Source organism: Pelodiscus sinensis, chromosome 31, assembly GCF_049634645.1.
Source record: "Pelodiscus sinensis isolate JC-2024 chromosome 31, ASM4963464v1, whole genome shotgun sequence".
Taxonomy (NCBI): domain Eukaryota; kingdom Metazoa; phylum Chordata; order Testudines; family Trionychidae; genus Pelodiscus; species Pelodiscus sinensis.
The window spans coordinates 7,392,859-7,419,996 of record NC_134741.1 but is presented as its reverse complement, the minus strand read 5'-3'; the positions used below and the strand labels follow the sequence as shown (position 1 = coordinate 7,419,996).

The following is a 27,138-nucleotide window of genomic DNA, read 5'->3' as shown; positions in this document are numbered from 1 at the left end:
TTTGTAAGTGCAGAAGGGGCTGGAAACCCCCACTTACGTCCTTGGCCCGCATTTATGACAGCGCATAGCACCTACTGTAAATGAGGGTTCGAGTTACGATGCCCCCGACTTGCGACGCTTCCTCCAGAATGAATCGCATTGCAAGTCAGGGGCCTCCTGTAGCCCCAAGGAGCTCACAGGACCGGGCCTGCACCTGGCCAGAGTCAAAGTTCCAATCTCAGCAAAGGAATCAAAGTGTGTAATGCAGCTTTGCAGGGCAGCCTGAACAGGGAGTAGGTAGGAGACGCTGCAACAGGACAGTGAGGGAAACAAACTGGGGATGAGGAAACAGGAAATCTTCCCCACAGACTATTTCAAAATGGCTACGTCTAGACTGCATGATTTTCCGGAAATGCTTTTAACGGAAAAGTTTTCCGTTAAAAGCATTTGCAGAAAAGAGCGTCTAGATTGGCATGGATGCTTTTCCGCAAAAGCGCTTTTGCACAAAAGCATCCGTGGCCAATCTAGACGCGGTTTTGCGCAAAAAAGCCCCGATCACCATTTTCGCGATCGGGGCTTTTTTGCACAAAACAAATCTGAGCTGGCTACACTGGCCCTTTTGTGCAAAAGCTTTTGCGCAAAAGGACTTTTGCCCGAACGGGAGCAGCATAGTATTTCCGCAAGAAGCACTGATTTCTTACATGAGATCGTCAGTGTTCTTGCAGAAATTCAAGTGGCCAGTGTAGACAGCTGTCAAGTTTTTCCGCAAAAGCAGCTGCTTTTGTGGAAAAACTTGCCAGTCTAGACACAGCCAATATGGCTGTGAGATTTATTCCAGGAAACAGAAATGTAGGACTTAAAATTAATTTTGTCAGGTCTCTTTAGAACATGACACCCCACCTTGATCTATGAAAGGACATTTCCAAAGTGACATTTCCAAATTCAAATACTTTGGGATTTGAACAAAATATTGTGTTTTTCACTGAAAAATTGAATCTTTTTGGAGGGAAAGTAAGGAGTGAGTAAAGGGTTTGAAGGAATGCATAGTATGCAGTGTAGTTATTAGAAAGGACTCCATGGTTGTCTCATGGAAGGAAGTGCAAAGGAGGGACTGATGGGGTGAGGAAGTTCAGTCACCTTTCTTTTGATGGTGCTATGTGGATAGTGTGTTGGACATATCTGGTAATATGTAGAAGGGGTTTGTGCTTTGTATTAGAACTTTGCAGGAGTCACAATGACCATTTGTAGGAAATTCCATTTTTATTTTGTGTTTTGAAAAAAAATGAAAAGAAGAAAAAGAAACTTCCTGCAAAATCAAATAAAGATTAATAATTTGGGATTCATTTAAAGGTTTATTTTCAATAAGTTGTAATGTTATATTTTGACTCTTTCATTTTATATTATAACTGATCATGCAAAGCTACTTACTCTCCACAAAAAAACAAATAATATGAGGCTGTACCCAGAAAGGAAATGACTAACAACTAAGCTGAGTTCAGCCAGCCTGTTTCTGAGAACAAGGGAAGTGAAACCAAATTCTCTTGCTTCCTGTGCATGAAATCATGGCTGCTGCACATCCAGCAAAAACACTCCAGGATGAACTGACTTGTCCCATCTGTCTGGAGTATTTTAAAGAGCCAGTGTCTCTGGACTGTGATCACAATTTCTGCAGAGCCTGCATCACTCAGTGCTGGGAGGGCTTGGAGTCAGACTTCTCCTGCCCTCAGTGCAGAGGGACCTTTCCTCAAAGGAACCTTACACTGAACAAGAAGCTGGGGAATGTTGCAGAAGCAGCCAGAGAACTCACGTTGCAGCCAGTGAAGGAACCAGAGGCAGAGATACTGTGTGAGAAACATAAGGAACCCCTGAAACTGTTCTGCAAAAAAGATAAAATCCCCATCTGTGTGGTGTGTAACAAATCCAAGGAGAATAGTGATAGAGATGTAGCCGTGTTAGTCTGGTGTAGCTGAAACAAAATACAGGACTATGTAGCACTTTAACCTGCATCCTACTTCAGAAGACATTCAAATCTGCACTTGAAAGGGAATCCTCTGAACTGGCATTCATGCTAAAATTCAACACTCTCTGCACGGGACTTAACAAAGACCCCAGCTATCTTACCCATTACAAAGATAGCTTCCCCAATTATCACCTCTAATACTATTAACTCACAGACATTTCCCCTTCCCTACCTCTAATATCTATCATTAACTCACTGGCATTCACCTTCCTTCCCCCCTCCCCCCACATCCCCCTTCTGTTCTGTAATGTGATTTGTCCTTTTCATGTGTGTTCATTTTTTAAAAATTGTATCCTTTGGTATATATGGTTGTGACTATTTTCTTCCATTATTTGATCTGAGGAAGTGGGTCTGGCCCACGAAAGCTCATCATCTAATAAACCATCTTGTTAGTCTTTAAAGTGCTGCATAGTCCTGTATTTTGTTTCAAATCCAAGGAGCACCGTGATCACTCTGTGATTCCTGTAGAGGAGGCTTTTGCTGAAGAATTCAAGGTATTTACCAACTAATCATCATTTCTATAGCTTCAGGGGTAGCCGAGTTAGTGTGTACAGCAGGGATCTCCAAACTTTTCAGCCCGAGGGCCGCATTAACTATCAAACAGCAGTTCGGGGGCCGACTACACACTTGAGGTCCAAATAAAAAACAATCAAAACATGGATGTTGTTTTTAATTATTTATTTAATATTATTTTATTCAGTTATTATTTAATAACACATTGATACACTACACATGAACACCTGTATTAGTGTGAATGGTGAAATTGTTTCCTGGATGCCAAAATAGCAGACATTTCTGGCTTTAGATTTGTTGTCCCTAACATCAACAGTGATCTGAGATTATCATCGGACAAGTTTGTTCTCAAATTGTTCTTCGCGTATTTCATTCTTGAAAATGTTTGTTCACACAGGTATGTTGTTCCAAAGATTGAAAGGTACCTTGATGCAAAAGTTTTGACATTAGGAAAGTCTTCCTTGGGCAAAAACTGGTAAAAACCCACTAGTCCTATTTTGAACTTGTCCCTAAGGAGGTCATTTGCTTGCAACTCAATGACTTCCAGCTGTGTGCCTCTATTTTAATTCGGTAAAAACATAACGTCCACGTAAGCGGCGGCTGATCTTGGCAGGATACACGTAAATTTCCATAATTTTTTTTCCGTAGACAAAAAGGTCTCCACGGGCCGGATGAGAGGGCCTTGCGGGCCGCATCCAGCCCACGGGCCGTAGTTTGGAGACCCCTGGTCTAGGGGTTAGGATTCAGCGCTTTCACTGCTGCGGCCTGGGTTCAATTCCCAGTGAGGGAAACCAGCCTCGTCTGTATTAATGAAATCTGCCAAGTCTTTGCCCTTTTCCATCATAGGGAGGGCCAGTGGGCTGAGGGAAGGGAGGGGCTGGGGTGCCAGAGGCAGGCTCTGGCTGGGAGACACTCCCAGCAGCCAAGCACATTTCTCAGGCAGCCCCTTCCCTGCGCAGGGGGTACAGGTCACACCCCTGGGTGAATAAGAGCTTGTGGGGACTGGCCGGGGCTTCAAGCAGGCAGCTCCCATTGGCCACAAACAAGCATGGAGCAGGGACCAGGCTTGAAGCCTTTTCCTCTACAGCAGAGAGACACAAAGGGCCCAGCAGCCCCTTCTCTCAGCTGTGCGTGGGGGCAGGGCGAGCAGGGAATCTGCCTGAGGCTTCTTGCTGCCATGTTGGGTGGCTTCATGGGCTGGATCCAGCCCGCTGGCCTGTATTGCCCAGGCCTGGCTTAGAGGGAACCTTGGCTCTGGGCTGTGGGGGAGGGGCGCTGTGGAAAGGCCAGTCTGGCCTTCCTGGGCAGGGCATGATGCCATGCCGCCAAACATCCTGGACAGAGAATTACAGGCCAGACAGGCTTTTTACCACAGCTAAAGTAACTCAATTGGGAGAGCGTTAGACTGAAGATCTAAAGGTCCCTGGTTCAATCCCAGGCTTTAGCATGTGCTAGTAGGAGCTAATAATTTCAAGTTAATGGGTTTGTTTAGAGCTGCCCTCACAAACTGCCTGGTAGAATGAAAGCTGAGCTACAGCCTGGGGCTCTATTCTTCCAGGGGGCAGGTACAAGGGCTGCACTTGCAGGAAATCAGGTGAGGAAATCAGGTGACACCCCAAGAAACACTCTGTGTGGGCCTGGCTGGAATGTGGCATCACATGAGCATGTTGTTAGCACCAATGTGCCCTCCCGGGAGCTGAGGAGCACTAGAGCTGTTGGGCAGCTCTGCTCTCCCAGCCTGGGGCTGGCTGTCTGGGCCACACACTGGTCCTTCCCTTTCTAGGACAGGGCTCCTGCTGTTCCTTGGTTTACTCAGCCTGGGAGTTGGGCTTATCCCAAGCAGCAGGAGCTGTGTTTATCTGGGGAGACACAAATCAGAGCAGAACCTCCCTGTCCCCCATTTGTCCCCCATTTCTGCTTGGCTTTGAACCAGGAGCCTTTTGCACATTAAGCACATTAAGCAAACATGATAATCACTACCCCACAGAAACATGCTTAAGTTAGTTTTTGTCTGTACATAAACTTGGACAACTATTCTGTTACTAATTCTTTGGCCAAGGCAGAGAAAGAGCAGAGAACAAGACCCCCCCTCTCCCCCCAATACTTCTCTAGACCCTTTGCTCCCAACACGGGGGGGAGGGGGCTGTGTGCCTCGGGAGGAGTGACCCACATCATATCCTCAGCATTTCTGCCCTTCATGGATGGACCTATGGGGGCAGGCCCAGATGTTTCATCCTCTCACTCAACTCCTATCACACAGTAGAGCAGGGCAGCCCCCGGGGTAGGACTGAGCCATGGGGTGCTGAGCAAGGGGCAGAGGCTGCAGGAGCTGAGAGTTTCCCTAGAGCTCAGGGACCCATAATGAGGCACCATGGCCCCTGTCTCTCTCGGAAGGCACAGAAAGGGATTGACTGGGGACAGGGAGAGTGGCTCAGGGGTTGTGCAGCTTGTTGCCCTGGTTAGGGGTGTGGCCAAAACACAGGCCTCGCTGTGAGCAGGATTTGAACCTGCGCAGGGAAACCCTATCAGACTTCTAGTCCAACACCTTAACCACTCGGCCACCACAGCTGTGAGCTTAGCAGTCCCCCCGGGTCAGAGAAACTGGTAACTAATCCCAGTGCCTAGGCCTGATGGCACCTGCCACACAGAATTCACACAGCAAACATGGCTCCCAGAACACAGGGGGAGCCTGGAAGCTCCTTGCTGGGCCATGGGGTGACGCATCAAACCAGCCTTCTCCTGTGGGCCTGTGAGTGTTGCTGTCCCTGCTGTACAGACAGGGCCATAGAGCCAGGGAGAGATTCACTGAATGGGCCAAGGGCACCCATTGAGTTAGAGCCCAGCTCTGCCCCCAGCTCCCTGCCCCACCCACCGACGTGCTGACTCCCTCGCTACCAGGGGCTGTTTGCATTGGCCTCTTTTGCTGTCTTTTCTGCTGTGAGACATTGGGACAGTTGGCCTGGGCGTCCCGCAGTTGCCATCTCCCTCTGTGCAGGTGCTGTCCAGAGCCCCGACTAGCAAACGCTGACACTGCTGTTAGGTCCAGACCAGAGGGGAGTGCTTAAGGGTTATTTCGGAAGAAGGGTTTTCTCCCCAAATAACTGCATCTAAACGTTGTTTTTTATTTTATAATAAAGTATTTCGAAATAGCGCCCGGATGCGATTATGCAAATATAGCGCGGGATATTTAAATCCTGGTACCATTTAGAATTTCGAATGTCTCCATTTGCATCCATCTCTGGAAAGAGGATGCAAGTATAGACATGTTCCTGTGTGTTGCAACCTCCCAGCACTCACCTGATGTTCCCTCCCCGCTGCCTGAAGACGTTTGGGAGTCCTCCTGCGTCTCCTGGAGCTGCAGGTCATCAGCATTGTCATCCTGAAACTGCAGCTGCTGCTGCCCAGGTGTCTCCATCCCAGACTCCACAACTATCCCTGGAGACAGGGGCTCCCCACACCCCGGGATTCGGTCCAGTTCCTCACAGTATGCACAGTGCTAAGGTGCTTCCCCAGAGCGGGACCTGCCCTCACAGGCCCTCACATACCCCTCCCGCAATTCATTGACCTTGGGTCTGACTTGGTTTAGGATGCAGGAGGGGGGAGGTGGCCTTTCTCTGCAAGGCCATCAGCCATTGGGCCATATGTTAGATAAGTTCATGGAGGTTAGGTCCATAAAAGGCTATTAGCCAGGTGGTAGGAATGGTGCCCCTGGCCTCTGTTTGTCAGAGGCTGGAGAAGGATGGCAGGAGACAAATTGCTTGATTGTTGTCTTCGGTCCACCCCTTCCAGGGCACCTGGTGCTGGCCACTGTCGGCAGACAGGCTACTGGGGTAGACGGACCTTTGATCTGACCCAGTACAGCTATTCTTATGTTTTTAGGTTTATAAATGTCTGCATTCCTCCGCCTGGACTGCCGGGCCTGCAGAGACTCCCCCTCGGATCACAGCTCCAAGAGGGTCTTTATCTCTGGCCCAGACACTGACAATGTCCAGTGTTTCTGCCCCTTGCTTGGACCTGTGATGTGTCCCTGAAGGGGTCTCCGGGGGCTTGTGCCTGAGACATGGCTCTCCGGAAGGCAGACGTGCTCGATCTTAGGCAAAGGACCCAGAAACAACACTTTACAGCAAAAAACACAAGAATGGGTCTTAGTCCGCATCCCTGGGCCACAAAGAGTATCCAGAAGTCACTTCCCCACCTCTCCCTTGGCTGCTCTAGAGCTTAGCCCAAAGTCTGATAAACTCTACTCTCCCACCCAACAACCTCTGGGACTCCTCTCCCGCCCGGCTCCTCACACCATGGAGAGCGCAGGGCAGCCACTACCCCAGCATCCCCACTCCTGATCTTAGCCAAATGGCCAAGAAGTTCTGCTTTACCCAAACCACATGGGCACCCTCTCGCCTTATGGCAGATGTGGACTTCCCTCACTAATTTTCCCAGCAGCTTTGCAGGCAGGCATTGGTGGTATAGTGGTGAGCATAGCTGCCTTCCAAGTAGTTGACCTGGGTTTAATTCCTAGCCAATGCAATGTTGGGAGGGAGCATCAAGGCTCCTTGCTGAGCTTTTACACGAACCCTGAAAAACAGGCACAAACGGGTACTGCAGCTGTGTGCTGCCTGTCACGGCTTTTCATCCTCTCCGAGGGCATGCAAACCAATGCGGTTCCTCCCTCACATACCCCTGCCGCAATTCCTTGACCTTGGCTCTGACTTGGTCTAGGATGCGGGGGTAGGAGGGAGGTGGCCTTTCTTTCCTAGACCATTGGCAATAAATATCTGCATTCCTCCGCATGGACTGCAGGGCCTGCAGAGACTCCTCCTTGGACCACAGCTCCAAAAGGATCTTTTTCTGTGGCCCAGACAATGACAGTGCCTGGCGTTTGCTTCCCCTTGCTTGATTTGATTCCCAGCCAATGCAAGGTGGGAAGGGAACAAGCAACCTCCTGGGGGAGAACTTATTTAACCCTGAACAACAGGCACAAGTGGGTCCCACAGCCAAGGGCTCCCACTCACTGCTTTTCATGGGGAGCCGCTCAAACAAAACTAATTTCAGTGTTGTGGGGTCTGCATGGGGCTTGTACTAGTGACCTGGGCATTATTAGCATCACGCTCTGAACAGCTGAGCCAGCAGGCCTATGAGTGGCCCTATAATAGAGGGAAGAGAAGAGTTTTCCCTGCCATTAGAGAAAGCAGGCCAGGCCAAGGGCCTTTTAGCCACGGGGTCTGTGCAGTCTGGAGCCTCCTCCTACCAATTTTCTGGCCTGTTTCCTGAGAAGCTCGCAGTCTTTTGCCTGTTTCTGCTTCCCTGTCCATAGCAAGCAGCTAAAAGTGGGGGCGGTAGAACAGTCACCACAGCAAACATAACTGTGGCCAGCACAGAACTTGAACCCACAACTTTGGCATTACTAGCTCCATGCACTAACCAACCAAGCTAGCCAGCCAACCAACCAGAACATGGCTTACAAATAGCCCTTTCAGAAAGGCACGTCCGGCAGCTGCAGGGATGTCTCAGCAGCTGCCAATGGCTCTTCTCTGACAGGGCCACTAGTGACTCACTGTGATGTGGGCTGGCTCATCCAGCTTGTTTGAGGTTTGGTCAAGGTGCCTGGTGGCCCGCATGGCGCACTGAGACCCAGGGCAAAGAGGCAGCTGGAATCTCTTGCTGCCAGCACCTTGCCTCCCAGCTTCTTCCCTGTCAGCAGCAGCCACAGCCCCTTTCAGCCACTGGGTCAGCCCAGAAAGGGAGGCAGGAATGGGGCCAAGTAGGGAGTCAGGCTGAGGGGAGCAGGCAAAGCTCATCTTGCCTTGCAGGGCAACAGCTTCTCTCTTGTGCGCTGCTGAGGAGAAAAACACCCTGAGCAGGACCATAAAGACACATTTAAAAGAGAATTTAGAGGGGGGGAGCACCAAGGGGGCAAGAGTCAGAGCCTGGCAGCTTCTGAGACATAGGAGAGGCCTCCCCTGGCCACCCATGGAACTGCTGGTTCAGGAAGAACATTGGGAAGAAGGAAACCACAAGCCTGGAGCAGGTGCAGAGGCTGCTGTGACTGGCACTGGCAAGGCAGGGCTCTTGCTGCAATTGCTGGGACAGGAGATCCAGCACCACACGCCCTTGTGATTCCCTGGGGGTGTCCGTGCTCAGAGAGCCTGAGGGCGCAACCTCTGCAGCTCCTGCATCTATGGAGAGTTAGGGTATGTGGGCGTCAGGTGCTTCTCACTTGTGGGGGAGAAACCTCTTGGGACTTGTGGTTTCCTTCTTCCCAACACTCCTTTCCACTCAGCCTTTTCCTGAACCAGCAATTCCATGGGTGGCCAGAGGAGGCCTCTTCTGTGCCCGCACCATGCTCAGGGCCTGGGGATTTTCTGTCCATTTGCCGGACCAAATAGCTAACCCCCCGGAGTCTCTGCCTCTCATGGGCCTTCTCGTCCTCAGGATCTGCTTTGTCTCCAGACAGACCCTGCTCTGCTACAGCCACCTCCTGCTGTCTGTCACTCCTGGGCCTTCTAGAGCAAAATGTGCCCTTTCATTCTGAAACCTGGGCTTTTAGCACCCAGATCTGCATCTTACACTAACAGTTGCTAGTAAGGGGTTTGAACAGCTTCTGCAGCAAGGGGGACAGCCACCATGGAGCATCACTCACCAACTACTTCAGAGTAAACTCTTTGTCCGTGAGAGAAATTGTCACCCCATGTGGGACTTGAACCCACAATCCCTGGCTTAGGAGGCCAATACCTTGTCCATTAGGCCACTGGGGCACATAAAAAAAAAAGCATGCCAGAGGCAGAAATTCACCCTTCTAAATGTCCCTTCTTCAACTTTTAGCCCGATTAAGCCCCTTTGAAGAAGCCAGATACACAGGAAGGGCTGATCACACCCCTCTGAAAATCAGCTTTCCATGGGCATCTGTAGCTAGCTCTGAGTCGTCTCCCTCCCGAAACCAGGGAAGTGTCTCCCACCACTGCAGCCTCCTGAGGCTCTATGGCCGTGTCTGTACAGCAGGGACAGCAACACTCACAGCCCCACAGGAGGGCCCCTGGCCTAGAAATGTGGCTCCCTGAGCAGCCTCTGATGTTCCCTGCATGAGCCCTAGAACCAGCCCTGAGTGAGGGGGCAGAGGGGGAGCAGCTCACACATGCCAAGGGGCTGGCCAGGGGCAGGACATGAGCCTGCAAGGCAGCAGTGACATCACAAGGAACTTTTTCAGCACCTCAGCTCATTGGTTGGGAGGCAGTGACCTCACAGAGGGGCCATGGCAACAGCCAGGTGGGAGAGGCTGCAGGGCAGGGGCATCTCAGAGACCCCCATGGCCTGGCTGCCTGGAATCTCCTTTGTGAGGTTTCCCCTTGAACTCACCTCTAAGCCAGCCTCAGACCAGAGCGCCCAGGACTCCTCTGCATGACCGTTGAAATGGTTTGCTGTGTGAATTCTGTGGGTCAGGTGACATCAGGCCTGGGCACTGGGATTATTTACCAGTTTCCTTGGCTTATTGTGAGTTAGAGATGTGATGGCCGAGTGGTTAAGGTGTTTCACTAAAAATTCCTGCGCAGGTTCAAATCGTGCTCACAGCAAGGGTACTAAAAATCCCATGGTTTTTCCCTGCGCAGGTTCAAATCCTGCTAGCAGTGAGGCCTGTGTTTTGGCCACACCCCTTCCTAGGGCAACATGGTACCCAAACCCTGAGAAGAACATGCCTGTCCCATCAGAAGGGACACCTGCAGAAGGCAACAGAGGCTACAAAAGCAGGAGAGAACATGGATTGCAGGGTCCTGCCTAACAATAGGAAAACCAGTCTGGCTTTCAGCAGAGCCACCTCCCCATGGACACAGCCAGGGGACCAAGCAGCTCCAGTGGCCCCTCCCTCTCCCCACTTGCTCTCCAAAAGCCAGCCCTGGTTGGGTAGAAAGATGCTGGGCCCAGCGGCCTCCCTTCACCTGGCAGTGCAAACATCAGGAGGTATAGCTCCGTGGTAGAGTGTTTGACTGCAAATTATATGAGTGTTACTTCAAATCCAACTGACCATTTACTGGAAACATTTATCTCTCCAATTCCCTTACATTCTATTTTTTGGATTCTATAAATGAATACAAACCCTTACTGCTGTCCTGTGCCAATGCACATAAACCAGGCAAACCCGTCCCTCGGCTAGAGCCAGCTCAAACCCGCTGTGGGTCTGGTTTCTGTTTCCATCCATTCGACAAGGGTGTGATTTGGAAGCCCAATGGCAGGTCCTTGGTCACCATGGGCTGTGATGTGCAGAAGAACAAGAACCACACCCAGCTGGGGAGGAACGGCCTAGTGTGTATTGCAATTGGTGGAGGAGTTGCCCAAATCTACCGGAGATGGGCAGGAGCCTGTTACAAACACACACTAAACACCTTTATCAGACTGCCTGGCGCACATTCTACCTTCCCTTGTGCACACAACATACCTGGGGCTCTAATTACTGGCCACCTGCCTTTCACACAGATCATTGATCCTTGTGACTTTCAGCTACATTCATACGGCAGCTGTTTAAACATAATTGCATGATCAGCACCAGAATCTCCGGTTATGTCTACACTACAAATTTCCTCAGCAAAAAGGTGCTAACGAGGGTCTCATTTCAATGAGTCATGATCTTACTTGCATATTTTCTGGCAAACTGATTTTGCACTGAGGTTGTTGTGCAAAAACAAGCTGTATGGAAGTTTTCTTTTTGTGCAAAACCCCCTTTTTCTGCAAGATCAGGATACCTCTTTTGGGGGGCATAAGAATCTTGTGGACAAAGGGGCTTTGTGGAAAAAAATGTTCACACTGCTTGTTTTTGCACAACAATCCCATTGGCTGAAAATATGCAAATGAGATTGTGACTCATGCAATTGAGTCCCTCATTAACATATTTTTTAAGGAGAAAACTTCTAGTGTAGATGTAGCCTCTGTGAGTCACCAACAGTGGGGCTGTTGTTGTCGGCATCTAACTAATTGCACCATTAGGCCATGTCTTCACTCAGGTGGAGATGGCTGCTGCAATCCATCTTCCAGAGCTTGATTTAGCAAGTCTAGCTAAGCCTCACTAAATCAAACCCCTAGGGCACCTCCTGCTCTTTGCTACTATCCTACTCCCACTGTGAGGGCACCACCAAGCTCAGCTGAAGGTAAAAGCAACTCCAGATACATGTTGAGGAACAATGGGAAGAAAAGACCCACTGACTCAGCAACAAGGCACCACTGGGAGTTGAACCCAGGATCTCCTGCTTACAAGGCAGGCACTTTAGCAAACTAAGCCATGGTGCCCTCCTTGAAAACAACCCTCAAACTGTTCTACTTTATGGTGCCAGACACCCCCTTCCCATTCCAAAGTGCAGCCGTTCCCCATTCCCCTCCAGCTCTTGCCATGACTCAAGGCCTGCGCAGCCCAAGACATTTGATTGGCAGCTGGTACCCAAAACCTTTTTGTCAATTGTAGCACCAGGCCGCAAAGGGACAGACCCAAGGCAGCTGCCTGGTCCTAAGGCCGGGCCTGCAGCCAGGGGGAGGGAGAAGAATCTCTCCTTTCAGCTGGAGTTGAATCAGCCACCTAAGGACACTTGCCGAGCACCCGCTACAGGCCTCTGCTCTGCCAGCTGAGCTATGGAAGGTGCCTGGGGTAGGAAGCTTTGCCCAGGTGGCCCTTGGACGAGTGCCAGGGCAAGAGCCCCCCGAAGGGGCTGGCCTCCCAGGGGAGGGGCAGGAGAACCCAGCAGCACAGGGGTGTCACAGGCGCTTCACCCGCAGATGGACCCTTGAGTGATCCAGACAGAAACGCCGCGTCTCGCTCCCTGCAGCTCCCCTTGCTGCCCTGGCAGGCGCTGCCCCTTCTCCCACTGGCCTGGGTCTGGCCTCCCTGCCCTGCCCGGCACCACAGAAAGCCCCTTGGCGTGAGCCTGGGCAAGCCAGAGGCCTCAGGCCTGTCCCCTCTGAGGGGCTTGTGCCTCGGCCTCCTCTGCCCTTGGTGCCGGCTCTCCCGGCTGCCCCTGAGAGCTGCTGGCCAAAGGAGGCAGCAAGGCAGGAGAGGGGGGAGGAGCAAGTCCCGCTGAGGCCGACAGCTCGGGCTCAAGCCTCCAGCCCCAGCACAAAACCTTCAGCCGGGCCCGTGTGGCTCCCTCCTGCCCCCGCACACGCTCACAGGGGGAAACGTGCCCCATGTTCCATCCCCGCGCCAGGCCTGGGCGACGGGCTCAGCCCTCCAGCAGCCCACAGGGCCTGTGAGGGACGGACTGAGAGCAGGGACACAGCTTTGACTGGTGGGCGAGTCTCACTTGCTGACCAGGCCCTGAGCTCTGGGGCCAGCCCAGGGAGGGGGGCCGGGAAGAAGACAGAGTGTGAAGAAATTCCAGGGGGGGCATGAGGTGACCCAGCCCTCCCCCCATCAATTTTTTTTCTTTTTTGCTCAACAAGTTTTGCTGCTATTTTGGAGGGGGGCATGAGGGTTTTCACAAATCAAAAATGGAGGGGGGAGTGATGCCGAAAAGTTTGGGAACCACTGCAAGGGGACAACCCAGCAGGGACTCAAAAGGGGTGCTCCAGGTGAGGTTTGAACTCACAACCTCAGCATGTCTCCTACAAGTACTGCCTTATAAGTACTGTGCGCTGACCCATTGCGCCACTGGAGCAGATGTTTGAAGTCTTTCTTCAAAGTCCTTAGATTGAAAAAGTCAAGAAGCACAACATGGAATTGAAGTTTCTGCCTGTGCCCTTGTTCCTTTTTTTCACAGGCAGAGTCGGGGGCTCCACACATCCAGAGACTCCTCCCTCTTCCTCTCTGGTCTCTGAAATAACCCACCCTAGTGGGGCACAAAGCTGCTGGAGGCCAGAGCACTAGAGATGAGTTGCAAGTGGGTTTGTGCTCCCTTTGCATGTGAGAGGTAGCAGGATTCACTCCCATCTTCTCTCTGGTGCTGAGGGGCCTGCCCCTTTCCTGCTGCCCCAATTCTCACTCCCACAATGCACTTTGTGCAGGGACCGATGGTCTTTGTGCCAAGGCGTGTGGCTGGGAGCCAGGACCCTTCCCAAAGTATACAACCCCCCTCTGTTCTGCTCCCACTCTCTAGCTCCCTCCAGCATGGGCCACCTACCCTGCAGCTGCGATGGCATCAGTCACCTGAGCACAAGTCTGCTCACGAAGCTATACTGGGCCTCAGACAAGCAAAAAAACTTCTTAGTGAACCTCAGGACAAGGAACCCAGAAAGCCTGGAGCACAAGGACCTCCCAGCAACCACCCCAGACTGTCCCACTCAGATTTGAACTTAGGGTGCAGAGTTCTGAGTGCTGCCCCTTACACCATGGGACCCAGCTGCGAGGGCTGGGGTAGACACCTGGGACACTCAAGTCTCAGACTGGCCTCTGCTCTCCTGGCTTCCCTCCTGCTGCTTCATCTCTCAGGACTGTCTGGCTACGTCTACACGGCACGTTTATTTCAGAATAAGCTCTTCTGGAATAGTTTATTTCAAAATAGCACATCTACACTCCAGGGAAACCTCAAAATGAGTCCGAGGAGGCTTAATGTAGACACGCTACCTTGATTTAGAGCCCCAGGTTGAATAACTTAGAATGGCCTTGGGGAGGGGCTATTTTGAAATAGCAGAAGTGGAGCATGTATACATGCCTTATTTTGAAATAGCTATTTCAGAATAGGCATTTTTCTGCGTACAGTGAGGTCTACAGAAGTTGGAATCAGCCATCCGTTATTTCAGAGTTATTTCAAACTAACGGAATTGCTGTGTAGACTCTGGCATTGTTATTTTGGAATAACAGCCATAGTTCCAAAAGAACTTTTTCATGTGGACAGAACCTCTGTCCTGCCCCAGTTTTGCTGCTTTCAGGACAAACTCCTTGGGTACGTCTAGACTACCGCGTTTTGTCGACAAAACTTCTGTCGACAAAGAGCGTCCAGACACATTGAGTTCTGTCGACAAAGCAAGCTGCTTTGTCGACAGAACTCAGTAGTCTGGACGCAATGTTACAGGCAATAACACCTTCTGTCGACAGAGTTCTGTCGACAGAAGTTGTTATGCCTCGTAAAATGAGGTATACCAGCGTCGACAAAACTGATGAGTTCTGTCGACGTTATGTCGACAGAACTCAGCGGTAGTGTAGACGCTGGTATAGTTTTGTCGACAAAAGTCCACTTTTGTCGACAAAACTAGGTAGGCTAGACACACCCCTTGTTAGGACCAGTCACAATCTAGGATCAGTGAGGGTCCATCCCAGCTGAGATGTGTTACACAAAAGTCTCTTGTTCACTACTGACTTCTCAATACTAGCTGTAGACATTGCACTTATATAGGGGGTGTAGCTCAGTGGCAGAGTGTTTGACTGCGGATCAAGTAGTCCTTGGTTCAAGTTCAAGTGCCCCCTCAGTGAGTGTTGATTTAATGGAGACATGCACTTTTCTTGGATTTTCATTGTATGTGAACTGTTTAAGTGCATACAAACCCTTAGACTGCATTTACACTGCAGGTTTTTTGCACAAGAATGACTGTCCTTGCATAAAAATGTGCAGAGCATCTACACTGCATGAGTGTTCTTGCACAAGTAAATTTGCAGTACAGCGTTGGAAAACAGGGCTTCTTTCAAAAGAGACATTCCTCTCCCCATGAGGAATTAGCCCTCCTGCACATGAGCTCTTCCACAAGAGGGCAGTGTAGACAGGCAACATGAATTTTTTGTGCAAGAAACCTGTATGGCTAAAATGCTCATCAGAGATTACTTGCGCAAGAGAGCAACCACACTGCCATGGATGCTCTTGCACAAAAGCACATCGCTTGTGCAAAGCACTTGGTAGTGTGGACGTGCTCTTGTTGAAGACCTTTTGCACAAGAACGCTTGTGCAAAACAGATCTTACACAAGAAGGCTGCAGTGTAGACGTAGCCGTCGTGTTATGATGGTGTTTAGGTCAGTAACTGGGGCCACTAAATGGAGCCTTGTGACCTGTGACCTAGGGATCCATGTTGGATCCCCTCAGGCACTGGTTGCTCAGAGTCTGGTCAGAACTGGATTTTCCTGCCAAGTGGCACGAGGGTTCCTGACAATAAGTAGAGGAACGGCTCTGCACAAGAGGGTTTTTTTGTGCAAGAAGGAGCAGTGTAGACAGCTCCTTCTTGCACAAAAGCCTGTGCTGCAAAAATGATGGCTCATTAGGTATGCAAATGAGGTGTGGCAATATTCATCCCCACCCTTCATTTGCATATCTTATTGCTCAGCAATGCGCAGCGTAGACACAGCCAAGGAAGCCAAACACTGGCATTACCAAGGATTTGCAGCAAACCAACATCTCACCAGCGGGTCCCACTGAGGTCGTGGTGCAGGATTCAGACTCACTTGCCTAGGAAGGCGCTAGAATCTCCCTGCTTCACACAAAAATTTTTAAGCTTAGACAGAAAGCAGAGGGGCCATGTTCACACTGGCAGGTTCTTGTGCAAATGAGGCTAAGCGTAGACTATCACACTGCTCCTTCATGCTCAAGAAACCCCTCTTGACAATAAACAGTGGAACGGCACATGACAGCTCTGTCTGACGGCTTCTTGCGCAAGAACACGGCCACACAGGGCCGCTGACGCAGGTGACTGGGAGCAGCGCTGTGGGCCGGGCACATGCCCCAGGCCTCCTGGACATATGGAGACTCCCTCTGTGGCTTGGGCTGGAGGAATGTGCCCACTGCAGGAAGCCTTGGGGTAGCCACTGCAGCAGCAGGAATTTGGGCATCAGATCACCCCATTGGGGACAATGGAGGGAAGAGAAGAGTTTTCCCTGCCATTAGGGAAAGCAGGCCAGGCCAAGGCCTTTTTTGCCACTGGGGCTGTGCAGGCTGGAGCCTCCTCCTGCCAGTACTCTGCCCTGCTTCCTGCAAAGGTCTCAGCCTCTTGCCTGTCTCTGCTTCTCTGTCCATAGCAGGCAGCTAAAGGGCAGGTGGGGACAATTACCACAGCAAACATCTCTGTGGCCAGCATAGGGCTTGAACCCATGACCTTGGCATTATTAACACGACGCTCTAGCCAACTGAGCTAGCTGGCCTTCCAGAAATAAGCTCACAAATGGCCCTTTCAGAAAGGTGCCTCTGGCAGCTGCAGGGATTGACTGCAGGTGCCAATGGCTCTTCTCTGAGGGGCCACTAGCGACTCACTGTGATGTGGGCTGGCTAGTCCAGCTGGTCTGAGGTGTCACGGAAATCCAGACTCAGGGTTGGAAGGAGAGAAACACTTTTATTAAGAGCTGTGGGAAGTTTCAAAAGAAAGACTTCCAAAATCAAATGTCCATGGTAACCTTATATACATTCATGGTTGCACACAAAATAGAATAGACATCACATCAGCTAGTGACAGCGTTATGATTGGCTTAATGCTTAAAGCTACTTTTATCTCAATATGCAGAGATAAACTTAGTTACATGGGTGTTAGTCCCATCCTTGCAGCAGAAAAGCTAGATCAGGCTGGTTTTAGTAGGTTCACTATCTCTCACACACAATGCAAGGTCACGTTCAGTCAGCTGCATACACACTTCACATTGTTCCTTTTAACAAAATACATTTTCCTTCTCAGAGGTTTGGTCATGGTGGCTGGCGGTCAGCATGGCATGTCACCCATCCTGTCACACTTGATGCCAGAAGAACAAAGCTTGCAAAGGGGGTTGATTTTCCTCCATCTCCCCTTGTTGCAACGGTAAAAGAAATCCTGAAACCGGCCCCTTCTCCTGTCACTGGAGAGATGGAAATGGGGCCGTTCCATGTGGGGAAAGAAGTGGGTGTGTCAGGAGGGGGATTTGAGCTCAAACCTCCCCACAGACCAGAACCCCCCATAAGGGGCAAGAAAGAGCCTTGAGTTGGGCACTTGAGAACTCTCGGTTCCTGCTACCCTATGATGGCATAGTAGGAAAACTTTTGCACGCAGCCTGGCTAGCTCAATTGGTAGATCATGAGACTTTTAATCTCAGGGTCATGGGTTCAAGCACCCTGCTGGGCAATGCCCTCCTTTAACTCACACTCTCAGTCTACAAGCAATTTGCTCTTGGCTTTCATCAGCGTTTTAGAAAGAAAAAGTCTAGTCCTGGGGCCCAGCTTTAGTAGAACCAGAGAGAGACCCAACTGCAATTTCCATCTTCTGAGGAGAAGGAAAGAGGATTTTCTTCTCCTCAGTTCTAGCCACATCAGCTTAGGGAGGAGAAAAAATAACCCTCCGCCCGCTGATTGTCCCCCGTCAGCTTCTGTAGCTTCACCTCGTTCCACAGCAGCTCCAGCTTTGAGCTACAAATCTCAAGGGGCTGGTGAAGAAATGAGGAGCTGGCAGCTCAGGTTAGTCGCTTCCATGAGAACAAGAGGAGGAGTGTTCACAAGGTGCATTCGCCTCCCTCCCCCTCCCCCACAGAGCAGGGTGTTAGAAAGAGCTAGTAACAGAATAGCTTGTGGCTTGGCCTCCCCTGCCCTGGCAGGCTGGTGCATTGGGCCGGCTCTGCCTGCTGCCTCCCTTGTGTGACTTGCCCAGTGTAACAGGCCAAATGTCGGAAAAGCTTCTTCCAAAAATAGCAGAAGAAAAAGCTACACAAATTGGGTTTTGAAATTTGCGTAGGTTTTTCCAGAAGAACAGTGTAGTGTAGACGCAGCCTGAGTGTTGCTCAGCACTAGTAGGAGACAAGGTGGGACAAAATGGTCTAACGGCACCTGCAGCCTTTCAGAACAACTCCCAGCCCCAACCCCAACAACCAGCCCTTCCCTCCACCCTCACTCGGGTCAGCTGGGAACTGTCTGGACTCAAGCCCACCCTGGTGCCAGCCTAAGGATTACCTGGTCTGTAAAAGCGGTTCCCTGGAAATGAGCAAGCAGCTAAAGTGACTCTGGTGCAACTTGAACCCACAAACTTTGAATGTCAAACTGGGTTCACCCTAGTCACTACAGCTTACAAGTCCAACATGCTTTCCATTGCACCACAGAGCCAGACAAACTGCTGAGTTTGTTATCTCCACTCTGCTTTGCAGGATGGCAATTGCTGGGGGGAAAGAAAGAGGAGCCAGGTCTGACTCTTTTGGGAGAGCAGGTAAGAAGAGGGAGGAGCCACTGAACCCAGTGAAAATAAGGGGTGAGAATGGAGCTGTACTTGGAGAATGTGGGCATCAATCCCACTGCCTCTTGCATGCTAAGCGAGCACTCTACCACTTGAGCTAATTCCCCTGCCTACAAAAGCTTTTCCTGCCTCACCTACCTTGTTCCAGAGCCCACAACGTCCCTGTGGCTGTCCAAAGCTCCTTTCTGAAAGAGCCACTTGTGGGACTGACACCCGTGGGCCGGCTAGCTCGGAGGCTTAGAGGACGTGGTGCTCATATCACGCATCTTAAGAGCAAGCCCCTTGTTTCAAGCCATAACGGGCTCGCTATTCCAACGTCCCTGCAAACCTCATGGCAGGAGGAGGGAGGGATGTTTCAGAACAGCGATTTATTTGGAACTAAGTGCTGTGTAGCCAGCGTCAAATTACAAAATAAACTATTTCAAAATTGACTTGAAATAAGCTGCACAATTTGCATCACTTATTCTGAGCATGGGACGCACCCCTCGTGAATTAGAGCCCAGCTCTGCCCCCAGGTCCCTGCTTCACCCACCCACGTACTGACTCCCTCGCTACCAGGGGCTGTTTGCATTGGCCTCTTCTCTCTGTAGCCAGGCTTCAGCCAGGACTGAGACTCAGGCAAGAGAATGTGACCCGGCTCCCTGCACCTGGGCCCTGCATTTCTCATCCCTTCAGAGACACTTGCCAGTGGAGGAATAAATCACAGTCACATGAGTGTAGATTATGAAACTTTGTAGTTGTTGTTGCCTTGGAAACTCCCCACAGACCTTCCCCTGGGGTCCTGGGCAGCCGCTCACATTGCACAGCTCACTTCGAGGTGAGGGTGCTGTGTAGACGTACCCACCCTGTTGTGTACTAGACAGCAGGGGGGATGCTCTGGCCACTTCATTTCCTTGTCTCTCTCAGGTTGTGTCTACACTGCAGGGCTACATCTACACTGCAGGGCTACGTCTACACTGCAGGCTTTTTGCACAAGAGCAGCTGTTCAAAAACTTGCAGAGCATCTACACTGCATCAGAAAACAGGGCTTCTTGAGCAACAGCTATTCCTCTCCCCCTGGGAGTTGCCCACTGGGAAAGTGCCTGCTACACAGGGGAGAGGCAGCTTCTCCCTCCACGTGGTCTCCAGCCAGCTCCCTGGGGGTGGGGCCTTGGCTGCTTCCTTGCTGGCCTAACAAGAGAGCTCTTTGCCCCGCCTCCATGAACCTCCTCACAAAGCTGATTGGCTGGCTGAGAATGCCACTCAAGGGCACAATCACTCAGCTCCCTGGCATGCACTGAGTGATGGAGCTGACTGACGGGAGGTGTCGGTGGAGTAGGTCAGAAGCCCAGCCCTGTCTCCTGTCACTGGAGAGATGGCCCTGTGCTGGGATATGAGAGTATCCCAGTGATGCTCCTCACAGTCCAGGAAAGGAAGGGGGCTCTGGGTGGAAAGAAACCAAGTAAAGCAGGTCCTAGTGGGCATGAACTGGGCACCAGTTTGGCCCAGTTGATTGAGGGGTGGTTGGTGTCATGGGCAGCGCTCAGGACTCAGAACCCTGGAATCTGAGGCCCCTTTCCTGCCCCCCTTCCCGGGCTGACCCAGTGGCCGAAAGGGGCTGCAGCTGCTGCTGGCAGGGAAGAAGCTGGAAGGCAAGGTGCTGGCAGCAAGAGATTCCGGCTTCTCTTTGCCCTGGGTCTGCCGGCCGCTAGCCACTTTGGCCAACCCTCAAACCAGCTGGACTAGCCAGCCCACGTCACAGCGAGTCGCTAGTGGTCCTGTCAGAGAAGAGCCATTGGCAGCTGCAGAGACGTCCCTGCAGCTGCCTGAGACGCCTTTCTTGAAAGGGCCACTGGTGAAATGCACTTTTGTAGGCTGGCTAGCTCAGTTGGTTAGTGTGTGGTGCTAATAATGCCAAGGTCATGGGTTCAAGCCCCATGCTGGCAACAGTGGTGTTTGGTTTGGTAACTTCCCTTCCTTTAGCTGCCTGCTATGGACAGGGAAGCAGAAAGAAGCAAAAGGCTGAGAGCTTTGCAAGAAGCAGGGCACAGATCTGGTAGGGGGACGCTCCAGCCTGCACAGCCCCAGTGGCTAAAAGGGTGTTGGCCTGGCTTCCTATGCCCAAAAGCAGGGGACCTGATGCCCAAATTCCTGCTGCTGCAGTGGCTACCTCAAGGCACCAGCTGGGGGGCAGGCTCTGGAGCCCAAGCCACACAGGGAGACTCAATATGACTGGGAGGCCTGGAGCATGTGTGCCCTGCACAGAGGCTGCTGCTGGGGGCCTGCTTCAGTGGCCCAGCAGCTCATGTTCCCCTGAACCAGCTTCTCCCCCTGGAGCCACCCCCCAGCGCTGCTGAGGCCCCTGACATGAGGCAGTGGGACCACCAGAGGAAGGTGCCAGCCTTAGCCCTTCCTCCCAGCCCCCTCCCAGGGTCTTTCCCCAGCCCCTCCCCACATAAAAACCAGAGAGTTTGTTCTTTCAACAGGGAAAAGTCCTGTTTGTGTTACCAGCAGGAGAGGGCTGGGGGGGGGGGGAGGGGGGGTTGGAACCAAGGGGCTGGGTTTGAACTACGGCAGAAAAAAGGACTCTGCCCCTGGAGCTGCCCTGTCCTCTCCAGAGCCCTTAGGCTGGCACCCGGGAGGCCTGAGCCCAGGCAGTGCCCAGCCAAGGGGGAGGGAAGGGCTGGGGGATGTTCTGAAAGGCTGCTGGCACCATTAGACCCTTTTTTTAGCAGTGAGGGAGAGGTGGGAAAGGAGCCTGAGTTAACCTCTTGGGTCACAGCTGCTGTAACATGTGGCAAGAAAGTTGACTAAGGCCATAAAAGTTGACTATGGAGTTGTTTGGTAAAAGTTGCTGGGGGCTTCCCTGACTGGGAATTGAAGCCAGGCCACAACAGTGAAAGTGCTGGATCCTAACCACTAGACCATCAGGGACACATAAAGTGTGTTTCCTTGCTCACCTACACTAGCCTTTCACAGGCCATTTAATTTCCACTTCAGGATGCGGGGAGGGTCCATTCTCCCTTGCCCAGAGGGGACAAGAACAGCCAAATAGAACATCAAAGCAGCCAGACTGGGCCATGCCAGTTTGCCAGACCAAATAACTAGCCCCCCCGCTCTGGAGTCTCTGCCTCTCATGGGCCTTCTCATCCTCAGGCTCCGCTTTGTCTCCAGAAAGACCCTGCTCTGCTCCAGCCACCTCCCTCCGGCTGTCACTTCTAGAGCAAAATGCATCCCTTCATTCTGACTTTGCACACCTGGGATTTTAGCACTCAGAGCTGCACCTAACACCAGCATTGGCTAGTGAGGGGTCTGAACAGCTTCTGCAGAGAGGGAGAGAGAGAGACAGCCACTGTGGAGCATCCTTGCCAACTGTCTCAGAAAGCAGAGGAATGTAAATTCTTTGTCAGGTGGGACAGTGCCAGAGACAGAAATTCACCTTCTAACTGTCCCTTCTTCAACTTTTAGCTCCTGATTAAGCCCCTTTGAAGAAGCCAGATACACAGGAAGGGCTGATCACACCCCTCTGAAAATCAGCTTTCCATGGGTATCGGTAGCTGGCTCCAAGTCATGGGACTTTAAATCTCATCTAGCTCCTGAAACCAGGGAAGTGTCTCCCACCACTGCAGCCTCCTGAGGCTCTATGGCCCTGTCTGTACAGCAGGGACAGCAACACTCACAGCCCCACAGGAGGGCCCCTGGCCTAGCAATGTGGCCCCCTGAGCAGCCTCTGATGTTCCCTGCTTGAACCCCAGAACCAGCCCTGAGTGACAGGGGCAGGGGGAGCAGCTCACACATGCCAAGGGGCTGGCCACGGGCAGGACATGAGCCTGCAAGGCAGCAGTGACATCACAAGAAACTTTTGCAGAACCTCAGCTCATTGGCTGGGAGGCAGTGACCTCACAGAGGGACCATGACAACAGCCAGGTGGGACAGGCTGCAGGGCTGGGGCATCTCAGAGACCCCCATGGCCTGACTGCCTGGAATCTCCTTTGTGAGGTTTCCCCTTGAGGGCAGAAGGGATTGGGGGTCCCAGCTGGAAGTGTTTCTGTGGAGATTTCCCCTGTGGGGCAGGCAGGGTTGCAGGAGAGGCTGGCACTGAACCTCTGGGAGAGGCAAGAAAAAGGGCTGCAAACACCCAATGAGGATGGGATTTGAACCCATGCGTGCAGAGCACAATGGATTAGCAGTCCATCGCCTTAACCACTCGGCCACCTCATCTGAGTTGTTACAATTTGCTTCAAATCACCTGAAGTCAGCACTTCAGGGAACCTTTCTGCCACTTGCTGACTGGCCAAGGACACCCAGGGCCGGAAGGTTTTGGCTTTTCACAATGTTCCCTGGCTGTTGTACAAAGCTCAGTGCTGGTAACAAACCCAAACACCCCCTGGCTACACCTACCCTGCATACTTCTTGCTCAAGAACTGTTTTGTGCAAAAGGTCTTGCCCAACAGTGTGTCCACACTGCCATGTGCTGTTGCACAAGAGAAGTGCTTTTCTGTAAAAGCAGCCATGGCAGTGTGGACGCTTTCCTGCGCAGGAAAGCTCTGACGGGCATTTTAGATATTTGGCTTTCTTGAGCAAGAAACCCCTGTTGCCCGTCCACACTGCCTCCTTGTGGACGAGTTCTTGCACAAGAGGGCTTATTCCTCGTGGGGAGAGCAATAACTTCTGTGCAAGAAGCCCTGTTGTCTGATGCTGCACTATAAATTTACTTGCGCAAAAATGTGCCTTCAGTGTAGACGCTCTGCAAGATTTTACACAAGAGCAGTTGCTCTAGCACAAAAAGCCTGCAGTGTAGACGTAGCCCTGCAGTGTAAACACAGCCTGAGAGACACGAGGAAATGAAGTGGCCAGAGCCTCCCCCCAGGAGGCTGGCCCTCAACAGGACGGGCACGTCTACACAGCACCCTCACCTCGAAGTGAGCTGTGCAGTGTGAGCGGCTGCCTGGGACCCCAGGGGAAGGTCTGTGGGGAGTTTCCAAGGCAACAACAGCTACAAAGTTTCATAATCTACACTCATGTGACTGTGATTTATTCCTCCACTGGCAAGTGTCTCTGAAGGGATGAGAAATGCAGGGCCCAGGTGCAGGGAGCTGGGTCACATTCTGCTGCCTGAGTCTCAGTCTTGCTGAAGCCTGGCTACAGAGAGAAGAGGCCAATGCAAACAGCCCCATGGCAGCGAGGGAGTCAGTAGGTAGGTGGGTGGGTGGAGCAGGGAGCTGGGGGCAGAGTTCAGCTCTAACTCACTAGGGGTGCATCCCATAGTTCAAAATAATCAATGTGCCTACAGGCAGTCCCCGGGTTACGTACAAGATAGGGACTGTAGGTTTGTTCTTAAGTTGAATCTGTATGTAAGTCGGAACTGGCGTCCAGATTCAGCTGCTGCTGAAACTGATCAGTTTCAACAGTGGCTGAATCTGGACGCCAGTTCTGACTTACATACAGATTCAACTTAAGAACCCCAGGCATCCCCAAGTCAGCTGCTGCTGAAACTGATCAGCGGCTGATTCCAGGAAGCCCGGGGCAGGGGCTTCCTGTAGTCAGCCACTGGTCATTTTCAGCAGCTGCTGACTTGGGGACACCTGGGGCAGAGCAGCTGGGGTGCTGCTGGGTTGGTCCAGTGGCGCCCAGAGCGGCGCTACGGGACCTACCGGCAGCGCCCCAGCTGCTGTACCACAGGCGTCCGGAGCAAAGCCGCGGAGCACGGGGGCAGCGGGACAGCCCAGACACGCTGTGGCTATCCTGCTGCCCTAGGGCTCTGCGGCTTTGCTCTGCTCTGCTCCCCGTCCCCCTGGTCTGCAGACCGGGGGGAGGGGGAGCAGAGCAGAGCAGAGCAGAGCAAAGCCGCGGAACACGCAGCCAGCTGACAGCCCAGATGCATCTGGGTTGTCAGCTGGCCGCGTGCTCTGCGGCTTTGCTCTGCTCTGCTCTGCTCCCCCTCCCCCTGGTCTGCAGACCAGGGGGAGGGGGAGCAGAGCAGAGCACGCGGCCAGCTGACAGCCCAGACGCGTCTGGGCTGTCAGCTGGCCGCGTGTTCCGCCGCTTTGCTTCCTCTCCCTGGTCTGCTGGAGACCAGGGAGAGGAAGGGCCCCGTTCGTAACTGTGGATCCGACATAAGTCGGATCCGCATAACTCGGGGACTGCCTGTATTTTGAAATAGCTTATTTTGTAATTTGGGGCTGGCTACACAGCACTTCGAAATAAATCCGCATGTAGGGACGTTGGAATGGCGAGCCTGTTATAGCTTGAAATAAGGGGCTTGCTCTTAAGACGCATCAGTGTGATATGAGCACCATGTCCTAAACCTCCGAGCTAGCCGACCCGCAGGTGTGAGTCTCACAAGTAGCACTCGCAGGGATGTTGTGGGCTCTAGAACAAGGTGGGTGAGGCAGCAAAGCCTTTCACAGGCAGGGGGATTAGCTCAAGTGGTAGAGCGCTTGCTTAGCATGCGAGAGGCAGTGGGATCGATGCCCACGTTCTCCAATTACAGCACTATCCTTCAATTTCAGTGGCCCCCCTCCCTTTTCCTACCTCCTCTCCCAAAAGAGACAGACCCTCCAGCAATTGCCATGCTGCAAAGCAGAGAGTGGAGATATCCAACTCACCAGCCCATGAGGCTCTGGGGTGCAATGGAAAGCATGTTGGACTTCTAAGCTGTAGTGGTTAATGTGAGTCCAGCAAGACATTCAAAGCCTGTGGGTTCAAGTCCCACCAGAGTCACTTTAGCTGCTTCCTAATTTCCAGGATGCAGCTTTTACAGACCAGTCAATCCTTAGGCTGACACTGGGGTGAGCTGGCATCCAGGCAATTCCCAGTAAGGGTGGAGGGAAGGGCTGGTCCTTGGGGTTAGGGCTGGGGGTTGTTCTGAAAGGACCATTTTGTCCCTCCCTGTCTCCTACTAGTGCTGAGCAACACTCAGGCTGTGACACGGCTGCCAAACATCCTGGACAGTTAATAATGAGCCAGACGGGTTTGTTGGCAGCTCAGTGTGCGGAGCCTTAGATGAAACATTTAAAGGTCCCTGGTTCAATCCCAGGCTTTGGCATGTCTCTCGGTGCAGCAGGGCCCTCTCTGCTCCCCTGGCCATGCTCGTGCCCTGTGACATCCCCTCATCCATCCTGGCAGCAGCCCATCTTTGCTTCTAAACCTCCCTCAGATTGGCTGCTTCTGCTTCCTTGGCTAAAGTCCCCTCCCCCTGTGCGTGTGGCTGGCAGGGATTGCTAGAGGGATCCATTTACATGTAGCTTCACTGAAACCCCCCTCATTGGCCTGCGCCCAGGTCAGTCCATGTGTGTTAAAGGGCCTCAGGGAGCACAGAGCAGAGGGATCCCCTCAACACACACACACAGTCCCAGCCCCAAGCCTCCCCCATATCCCAGATCCTGTGCCCTGACTTCTCTACCCTCCCACATCCTCACCCCTGCCCTGAGCCCCCCCCCCACTCTCACACACTCCCCAAATCCCTGCCTTGAGCCTCCCACACTCCACATTTTAATTTCTTACAGGTATTGTCCTATCACAACCCCTCCCCCCACTTCCTGCCTTGAGCCTCCCCCTCCCTCCTGCCCAGCCCAAAGGGTGGTGCCCAATAGAACAGGCCCTGTGAGAAATGTGTCACTTTCACCCCTGGGAGCAGCTCAGCCAGGCAAAGGGGCTGCTTGGGGCAGGACATTAGCCCTGGAGGGCAGGGGTGGGTGTGGCAGTGACATCACAAGGGCCTTTTGCAGCCCCTCAGCTTATTGGCTAAAGGAGGTTGGGAGGTGATGACCTCACAGAGAGTCCATGACAATGGCCAGGTGGGACAGGCTGCAGGGCAGGGGCCATCTCAGAGCCCGCCCCCCCCCCCCCCCATGGCTTTGCTGCAGGGAGTCTCCTTGAGAGTTGCCCTTGAGGCCTTTTTGGAGCCTTCTCCTTTCCCACAACTAACTGACCTAGAAGGTCGATGTCTCTGTGGAGAAGGGAAGAGCTTCCAAGAAGACCATTGTACATGTAGCAGGGGAATTAGCTCAAGTGGTAGAGCGCTTGTTTTCCATGTGAGAGGTAGTGGGATCGATACCCACATTCTCCAATGAGGGGAAAAATTTCCAATTTTTCTTTTTACCAGCAGAGCCAGCCAGGGGGCTAAGTGGCTCCAGGAGCCCCCCCCCCCTCCAGTCCTGGCCCCCACTTCCTACTTGCTTTCCCCAAAACCAGCCACGTTGGGGCAGAGAGCTGCTGGACACCAGCCCTCCTGGGCCAGACAGTGGCAGGAGCACTGGAGACAGGTTGCAGGTGGGGCAGAATTAGCTCCATTGGAAAAGTGCTGCCTTTGCGCATGAGAGGTAGCAGGATTCACTCCCATCTTCTCACACTTACTCGCTGGTGCTGAGGGGCCGGCCCCTTTCCTGCCGCCCCAACTCTTATTCCCACAATGTGCTTTGTGCAGGAGCCGCTGGTCTTTCTGCCAAGGTGCGTGACTGGCAGCCAGGACTCAGAACCCTTCCTAAAATATACAAATCCCCGCCCCCCACGAGTCTCTGTTTCACTCACACTGCCTGGCTGCTGCCCACATGGAGCTCAGGGGCCAGGTGGGTGA

The 27,138-nt window shown here is 52.4% G+C and overlaps 9 non-coding genes across 9 annotated transcripts; 3 read left to right on the top strand and 6 right to left on the bottom strand.

Moving 5' to 3' along the window:
• The first annotated feature begins 3,886 nt into the window (after positions 1–3,886).
• On the top strand, positions 3,887–3,959 carry TRNAF-GAA (transfer RNA phenylalanine (anticodon GAA)). Its single transcript has one exon. It is a non-coding gene; the product is annotated as a tRNA-Phe (tRNA).
• A 1,039-nt stretch (positions 3,960–4,998) lies between these two features.
• On the bottom strand, positions 4,999–5,080 carry TRNAS-AGA (transfer RNA serine (anticodon AGA)). The gene has a single exon. It is a non-coding gene; the product is annotated as a tRNA-Ser (tRNA).
• Positions 5,081–6,964: 1,884 nt separating this feature from the next.
• On the top strand, positions 6,965–7,036 carry TRNAG-UCC (transfer RNA glycine (anticodon UCC)). The gene has a single exon. It is a non-coding gene; the product is annotated as a tRNA-Gly (tRNA).
• Positions 7,037–9,191: 2,155 nt separating this feature from the next.
• On the bottom strand, positions 9,192–9,264 carry TRNAR-CCU (transfer RNA arginine (anticodon CCU)). The gene has a single exon. It is a non-coding gene; the product is annotated as a tRNA-Arg (tRNA).
• Positions 9,265–11,708: 2,444 nt separating this feature from the next.
• TRNAT-UGU (transfer RNA threonine (anticodon UGU)) lies at positions 11,709–11,782 on the bottom strand. Its single transcript has one exon. It is a non-coding gene; the product is annotated as a tRNA-Thr (tRNA).
• A 1,264-nt stretch (positions 11,783–13,046) lies between these two features.
• On the bottom strand, positions 13,047–13,140 carry TRNAI-UAU (transfer RNA isoleucine (anticodon UAU)). The gene is made up of 2 exons: positions 13,103–13,140; positions 13,047–13,082 (listed from the first exon to the last, which is right to left on the bottom strand). It is a non-coding gene; the product is annotated as a tRNA-Ile (tRNA).
• Positions 13,141–14,813: 1,673 nt separating this feature from the next.
• On the top strand, positions 14,814–14,885 carry TRNAR-GCG (transfer RNA arginine (anticodon GCG)). Its single transcript has one exon. It is a non-coding gene; the product is annotated as a tRNA-Arg (tRNA).
• Positions 14,886–21,422: 6,537 nt separating this feature from the next.
• On the bottom strand, positions 21,423–21,494 carry TRNAE-UUC (transfer RNA glutamic acid (anticodon UUC)). The gene has a single exon. It is a non-coding gene; the product is annotated as a tRNA-Glu (tRNA).
• A 1,205-nt stretch (positions 21,495–22,699) lies between these two features.
• Positions 22,700–22,781, bottom strand: TRNAS-GCU (transfer RNA serine (anticodon GCU)). The gene has a single exon. It is a non-coding gene; the product is annotated as a tRNA-Ser (tRNA).
• Positions 22,782–27,138: the final 4,357 nt, after the last annotated feature.